This window comes from Triticum aestivum, chromosome 4D, assembly GCF_018294505.1.
Source record: "Triticum aestivum cultivar Chinese Spring chromosome 4D, IWGSC CS RefSeq v2.1, whole genome shotgun sequence".
In the NCBI taxonomy this organism is placed as follows: domain Eukaryota; kingdom Viridiplantae; phylum Streptophyta; class Magnoliopsida; order Poales; family Poaceae; genus Triticum; species Triticum aestivum.
The window spans coordinates 23,579,773-23,588,389 of record NC_057805.1 but is presented as its reverse complement, the minus strand read 5'-3'; positions in this window follow the sequence as shown (position 1 = coordinate 23,588,389).

Below are 8,617 nucleotides of genomic sequence, written 5' to 3'. Positions count from 1 at the left end.
ATAAGAACTAATTTGTATGTCTAACCGATGGACAGGACTTGGATAACTTCTGCTCGAAGATTCTCCGCTGCATATGTCAAGGGGGTTGAAAACTTCATGAACTTTATCAGAGCTGAGTACGGTGGTCCGAAATCAGATGTGCTCTGCCCGTGTAGCAGTTGTATGAATTCAGTTACAAGACCCCAGTCAACTATGAAAAATCATCTACACTTGTATGGGATGTCGGTCACATATACTAGGTGGGTTCATCATGGTGAAGCTATGAACGTCAATGTTATTGACTACGTGGAAGCAACAGATCACCATCTTGAACTGCCTGATGCTCAGGTGGAAGAGGAGGAGGAGGTGGTGGTGGTGGCGGAGCCAGTGAGTTTGACCAACATTGAAACAATGCTACGAAATGCTCGTACATTCTGTGAACTTTCACCTGCAGAAGAAAAACGGTGGGCCCGCATGTTGGAACAGTGCAACGTTGCTGTCACCCCAGGAAATAAGCTGTCAGTATTCTCAGCTATGGTCACCTTTCTTCAGGTGAAGACATTTGAGCGGATGACCAACAAATCATTCGATGCGATGTTGGCTGCTTTCCGCGAATCTTTCCCAGATGCGTCTGAGCTGCCACACACCTACAGTAAAATGAAGAATTTCCTTCGTGCAGTTGGAATTGGATATGATATGATCCGTGTTTGTAAGAATAATTGTGTTTTGTTCCGGAAGGATTATGCCAACTTAAGTGAATGCCCAAAATGCAAATCATCAAGATGGAAAGATGGCGATGCTGTGAAGAGGATTCCTCATAATGTTCTGAGACATTTTTCTAATTATACCAAGATTGCAGAGGTTGTTTCATGATGCTGAAACAAGAGAGGACGTACAGAGATCAGAATGTAATGAGCCATCCATCTCATGGTAGTGAGTGGAAAAGCTTCAATGATAAACACAAAGAGTTTGCTGCTGACCCGAGACACATTAGACTTGGCTTAGCTTCAGATGGATTTAACCCATTTGGCCACCAGAGCGCCACATATAGCATGTGGCCAGTGCTTGTTATCCCTTACAACATGCCTCCAAATGTCTGCACCAAAGAATCAAACTACATGATGGCCTTGCTCATCCCAGGTCCAAAAAGTCCTGGAAAGGATTTTGATTTGTTCATGGAGCCTCTTGTGGAGGAACTTCAACACCTATGGAAGGGTGTTCTCACTCGAGACCTATATAGCAACCCACCAGCTGATTTCTTTCTGCGTGCTGTTATAATTTGGTGCATCCATGATTATCCGGCTTTGGGCACTATGTCAGGGCGAACGACACATGGTTACAATGCATGTGTTCGCTATGACAGGAATCCACTGTCATACGCAATACTTAGCAAGATCTGTTACATTGGACACCGCCGTTTCCTTGTCAAGGACAAGCCGCATCCTAGAAAATACCGAAGACATGTGTTCAATGCAAAGCATGAAAACCGTGATGCGCCAAAGAGGCTCACTGCCGATGAGTTGCAAGTGGAATTAGAGAAGGTCAGGCATATTACACCAGGAAACCATCCTGGTAATGGTAGCGGGAAAAGGAAGTGTGGCAGGGTAGAAGAGAGATTATTGTTTACCCGCAGGTCCACTTTGTGGGACTTGGAGTATTGGAAAGATTTGGATCTGCGGCATAATCTTGATGTGATGCACATCGAGAAAAATATATGTGACAGCATTATCGGCACACTTCTTAATATTGAAGGCAAGACGAAACATACCTTAAAATCTAGGATTGATTTGACACACCTGGGTATCAGAAAGGATTTGCAGGTGCAAGATGAAGGTAAACCACGGGATATGGCACCAGCTGTGTATGTCTTGGACAAGGTAAAAAGAAAAGAATTCTGCGAGGTCCTGTCACGTGTGAGATTCCCACATGGATTTGCTTCCAACCCTGAAAGGAGAGTCAGTGCAGATGGAAACAAGGTACAAGGGTTGAAAACTCATGACTGCCACGTCCTACTTCAAAGGGTTTTACCTGTTATCCTTAGAGGATTGGGCCGCCCTGACTTATACAGAGCAGTTGCAGAGTTGGGACAATTCTTCAGGGAACTCTGCAGTAGGAATATCAGGATAGATGCTTTGGGGCGTCTTAGAGACAAGATACCAACTGTCCTATGCGACCTTGAGAAGATATATCCTCCAGCCTTCGGATGTACATCTACCTGATGAGGCACTACTTAGAGGTCCAGTACAGTATGGCTGGATGTACCCTATTGAAAGGCGGCTAGGCACTTTCAAGGGCTATGTTAGGAACAGAGCTAGACCCGAGGGTTTCATTGCAGAGGCCTACATTGCTAAAGAAGCGTTGACATTCTGCTCAAAATACATTGAAACAGCTGATCAGCTTAGCAAAGAGGTGGGTGAAGACAATCCCGGGCTCAATGTTTTCGATTATTCTGTTCGAGTTACAGGGAAGAGTCAACAAGAGGACAAACCTAAATATTTGGACAAAATGGTTTGGTATGTGTTGAATAACTGTCCTGAGATACTACCTTATATCAAGTAAGTGCAGTATTGCAGCTTATACATCATAATCTACTAAACTTGCAGCACATTCTTATATATTTAGATGTTTGGCGCGATCACTATGTTGTGCAGCATCTACAAAGAGGATTTACTGCCGCAAAATCCAAGAAACATTGACAAATTGGTTATGGCAGGATTTGCGAAATGGTTCAAGAACCATGTAAGCTTTTGAAGTGCACTATCAGTTTTTTTAATATATTGAGTACATAAGATGATCAGCTTGTCTATTTTATAACCATAGGTTAAGAAGATGTGGGAGGATGGGCAGGCAGTTGATGATGCCCTTTACTCAGTAGCAATGGGTCCTGATACTTGGGTAAGACATTATGAATCTTGCGTTGTTGGAGATGTGCGCTACAACACCCTTGCACGAGACGAAGGCAGGAAGACACAAAACAGTGCCATCATGAGCACGGATACATATGACAAAGAGACAACTGAAATGTATGCGAACATAACAGACATTGTTCAGTTGCAGTATATCTCCAGTTTCGAGGATCATCGGTGTGTGGTTCTGTTGTGCTGTCGTTGGTATAACCTGTTTTCCAGGATCGCAAAACCCAGAGCTGATGATTATTTCAAATCCATCAATGTCAAGGCGGCGTACTAGACCAACGAGCCTTTTATTTTGGCAAATCAAGCAACACAGATATTTTTCTTGGAAGACACATTTGCACGTAGCGATGACTGGAGAGTATTGCAAAGGTTTGAGCAGAGGAATTCGTTTAATGAAGTTGCACAACAAGATGATGCTTACACTGCTCCTGATGTACAAGATAACACAGATGTTCCTAATATCTTTGAGAAGCATCACGTCAATGACGCCGGTGAAAAGATTGCCTGTCGTGCTGTGGACATACAAGAGTTGATCAAGAAGAAGCCAACGTTCGAGGACGTTGAGGACGAAGAAGAAGATGACACCGTGGGGAATTACGATTCAGACTGATACACATGGCGAAGATGTTGACGCTGCTACTACGGATGATGATTACATTGCTTTTGTCGTATTTGCCTGTCAGAAGATGTTTTTTATCTACTATGTAAAATTGTGTTTGCTATGACAACTGAAACCTGATGAACATGTTGTTTAGTATTTTGCTGTGAGAACATCACTTGTTATGTATGCTAATTTGTGTTTGGTGATTGTATGACAACTAAAACATGATGACATTGTTGTTTAGTTGTACTCATATTTGGCTGTGAAACTTGAATTTGATGACATAGTTTGCTGTTGGACTGCAATTTGCTCGACGTCTTCAAATGAGAACAAAGCGGACCCGACAGGGCCTCTGCTATTTATTTGTTTATATGAGCAAAAGGGGATACCCCTTGATTTTCGTTAATCAAAATCATTAGATGTTCACAACACTACGCCCAGCCTGCTACACAGGTTTCATTCATTACTAGTTTCAGCAAAGTGCTCATGTCGTAGCCACTGAATACATCACGAGTGCTACATACACTGCAAATAAAGAGACAATCATCCTACAGAGCACATCGATTTTGCCCATTATCTTCACAAGCTCTTTCATCTCCTCATTGTTGTCAAGGCCGTTCAGCAACTATTGCTTGGCCATGATCAGAGGAACTGCATCTTTAACCTTCTGCTCTGCATCTTCCTCTTCTGCCGTTCCTTCAGTTACTTGTCCAACACACCAACCTGCTAGTATTGGGATTCCTCGGCTAACCAAATAATCAGCATAGTTGCATTCCCCCACATCAGCAACTTCCCAGAAATACAAATCACACGAATCTTCCCTTTTCTGCACGAATCAAATTGGAAGATCATCAACCAAACTATTAAAAAAATCAGCAACTGAAAGCAGCAGAACAACACTTAAACATATTATTACCCCATGATTCGGGCATTTGTAGAAGACTCGGCCAGGGTTGCGGATTGTGGTTGAGACGCGACGGATGAATCTGCGTGATTTGCAGCAGTGGCACCACACCAACGGCAGCGGGTTGCGATGAGCAATCGGCTGCGGTGCGCGTGCCGGCGGGGGTGTGATGAGACCCACATGCGATGGTACGGGTGGCGACTTGGCGCATATCTGGTTGTTGCCTGCTGAAGAGCAGGTGGACGAGCAGCCAGCGGACATGGTTGCTGCGGCCAGAGCTTCTGATGCTAGGCAGAGTAAGTAGAGAAGAGGAGAAGCGAATGTTGGATATGTCAGTTTCATTACTTGCAGAGTAGCATAGCACCATATATAGTCATAGTCTAGGTTTGGATTCGAACCAGCTACAGGAGGGACCTCCTTGTTTTGCGAAAAAAATTATTTCTCCACCTGACAGCTGGGACCCACCGGCTGTATCTTCGCATGGAAGGAAGTGCCTCCTTGTTTTGCGAAAAAATTATTCATCCCGTTGACAGCTGGGACCCGTCAGATTTGGTGACTGACTTGTGGGCCTACTAAGCGGACGTGTACGCATGGCTTTGTCAACTTAATCAACAAATGATTCTAGCAGCTGGACCGTTGGATGTAAATCCAACAGCCGTGCTCCTTCTTCAACCTCTGTTCTTGCTCCTGTCTCCCGTGGGCGGCACCGCGGCTGTGCTGCCGCGCACCCGAACTAGTGAAGTTTCCCACTCCTCTCCATCTACGACTCCACTGCCCCGTCTTCCCCATCTTCGGGTCGTTCCAGTCTGGGTGCGCTCGGCACGGTGTGGTCAACATGGTCAACAACCGAGAGTCATCGGAAGATGACTGTACGTGAGAGGCTGACAGTGGGGACGCACCACGCCCATGGACGCATGCATGCAACGGAACGCGGCGAGGTCAACGTGGTCAAGGAACGACTTCCATCGGAAGTATATTGTACGTGGAGAGGCTCATCTGGGTCTACGGCCGCAGCAAGTAAGTGCCTCCTTATTACGCGGAAAATAATGATTCCTCCAACTAACAGTAGGGACCCACTGGACGGGCCACCGTATTTTGCAAAAAAAATGTTTGCCCCTGATTGCTGGGACCCACCTGACGGGCCACCGTATTTCGCGAAAAAAACGATCCCCCCGCTGTCAGCTCGGACCCGTCGGAAGTGCCTCCTTATTACGCACAAAAAAATGAATACTCCCCCGGCTAGCTGGGACCCACCTTGGTGGGAGGCTGACTTGTGGGCCTACTAAGTTGACGGGGACAAAGGGCTTTGTCAACTTAGTCAATATGAACGATTCTAGCTCCAGTGACCGTACGATGTCCATCCAACGGCCGTAGTGCTTCTTCAACCTCTGGTCTTCTTGCTCCAGCCGCCCAAAGCAGCGCCGGTCGTGTCGCATGCTCCTGCCTCCCGTGGACGGTTGTGCTGCCGCGGAGGCCTCACCGCCCCCTACTATTCCCACCGCTTGCCAGGCCCTGCGGCGACGGCAGCCTCACACCGCAGCCGAACCAGTGAACCCTCGTACTCCTCTCCGCGCGGGCTTCCACTGCCGAGTCTTCCCCGGCTCCGCGTCGTCCCCTTCCTAGGCCTCGCCGTCGTCCACCGCCATGGTGCTCTCCGCGCGGCGTGGTCAACGTGGTCAAGGAACGACTTCCATCGGAAGAGTACTGTACGTGGAGAGGCTGACAGCTGGGTCCACGGCCACAGCCCAGTTTTTTTGTGATTTGCCAAGTAAGTCGCTTTGTCAGGCTTGTTGGGCTGCAAATCTTTCAAGACGAGGAGAGCTTTCATTTGGCTGACCGAGAAAATGGCCCATCAGTAATGAGAAATGGGCTGTACATTTTTAAAACACATCAAACCGGCAATTAGTTTCAAATATCTTTTTTTCATTTCGAGATTTTTAAATTACATTAATTTTTATGCGTGGAGAATTTGTTGGATTTTATATTGATATACATTTATTTTTTAAATCAGTTTGAATGTGAGTCGAAATTTCAGGATTAAAAACAGTTCGGACCGCACCGAAATATGCAAAATTTCGTATAATTTTTTAACCGTGGCCACTATATGGGCTGTAATGCTAACAAAAAGAATATGGGCTCCAAAAAAACCTTAATAATTAGCAAATGGGCTGTAAATTATTAGAAATAATGGCAGATGGGTTGTATGCTGTTTTCCATAGATTTGAGGCTTTCCTAAAAAAATAGGTTGACGCACAAGCAGTGACTGTTGGATGGCCATCCAACGGCCGTCGTGCTTCTTCAATCTCTGCTCTTCCTGCTCCAGCCGCTCAAACAAGCGCCGGCGGGACTGCCTGCTCCCTCCTCCCTGTGGCCAGCTCTGCTGCCGCGCAGGCCTCACTGCCCCACCGTACTCCCATCGCTAGCCTAGCCATCCCTCTACTCACCCACACCTGCTGTTATTCTCCGGCGATGGCAGACGAACCAGTAAACCCTCGTACAGTCGTACTCATCTCCGCGTGGGAAACAACTGCCGAGTCTTCCCTGCCTCTGCGTCGTTCCCTTCCTACGCCTCGCTGTCATCCACCGCCCTGGTGCTCTCGGCGCGGCCTGGTCAACGTGGTCAACGACCGACATGCATCTGAAGTGGACTGTACGTGGAGAGGCCGACAGCTGGGTCCACGGCCGCACGCAAGGAAATGCCTCCTTATTACGCGCAAAATAATGATTCCTCCACCTGACATCAGGGACCCACCGAAAGGGCCTCTGTATTTCGTGAAAAAAACGTTACCGCCGCTGACAGCTCAGACCCACCAGCTATATCTTCGCACGCAAGGAAGTGCCTCCTTATTACGCACAAAAAATGAATACTCCCCCTGTTAGCTGGGACCCAGTATAGTGGCAGGCTGACTTGTGCACCTACTAAGTTGACGGGGACGGAGGGCTTTGTCAACTTAGTCAATATGCACGATTCTAGCTCCAGTGACCGTACGATGTCCATCCAACGGCCGTAGTGCTTCTTCAACCTCTGGTCTTCTTGCTCCAGCCGCCCAAACCAGCGCCGGCCGTGCCTCGTGCTCCTACCTCCCGTGGCTGGCTGCGATGCGGCGGAGGCCTCACCGCCCCCTACTACTCCCACCGCTGGCCAGGCCATCCCTCTACTCACCCACACCCCCTGTTATTCTGCGGCGATGGCAGCCTCACACCGCAGCGAACCAGTGAACCCTCGTACTCCTCTACGCGTGGGCATCCACTGCCGCGTCTTCCCCGGCTCCGCGTCCCATTCCTAGGCCTCGCCGTCGTCCACCGCCCTGGTGCTCTCGGCGCGGCGTGGTCAACATGGTCAAGGAACGGCTTCCATCGGACGTGGACTGTACGTGGAGAGGCTGACAGCTGGGTCCACGGCCGCAGCAAGGAAGTGCCTCCTTATTACGTGCAAAATAATTATTCCTCCACCTGACAGCGGGGACCCACCGGACGGGCCACCGTATTTCGCGAAAAAAACGTTTGTCCCTGACTGCTGGGACCCACCAGCTACATCTTCGCACGCAAGGAAGTGCGTCCGGGCAAAAAAAATGATTCACCCCCTTACTGCCGGGACCCACCAGCTACATCTTCGCAGGCAAGGAAGTGCCTGACAGTCGGGACCCACCTGGTCGAAGCGTACGCAGCGTTGTCATTCTGGTCACGAACGTGTACGTACATATATACTGGTGGATGTAGAGGCGCGCACGTGTCGTAGTAGAGGCGCGTACGTGTCGTAGTAGAGGCGCGCACGTAGCATGCACACGTACGTACAGCGCCCAGGGTGCAAGAAAGAAAATACGGCCACGTATGTGTACATATGGGCGGGGTCTTGAACTCCTACTCGCGCATACATACGGCCAGGGCTCGTGTACATGGCTGGGTCGGAACGGAGAAACAGCATCATCGTCGTGTTCATGGGAAGGCAACGGAATGCGTCGTGTTCATGGGGAGGCAACGGAATGCGTCGTGTTCATGGGGAGGGGTGTGGCGTACCGCAAAACGGAGGAAACGGACCTCCTACGGTCGAAACGGGGGTCCTGTTGATCGGGAGGAGTGTGGCGTACCGCAAAACGGAGGAAACGGACCTCTTACCGTCGAAACGGGGGTCCTGTTGATCGAGAGGGGTGTGGCGTACCGCAAAACGGAGGAAACGGACCTCCTACGGTCGAAACGGGGGTCCTGTTGATCGGGAGG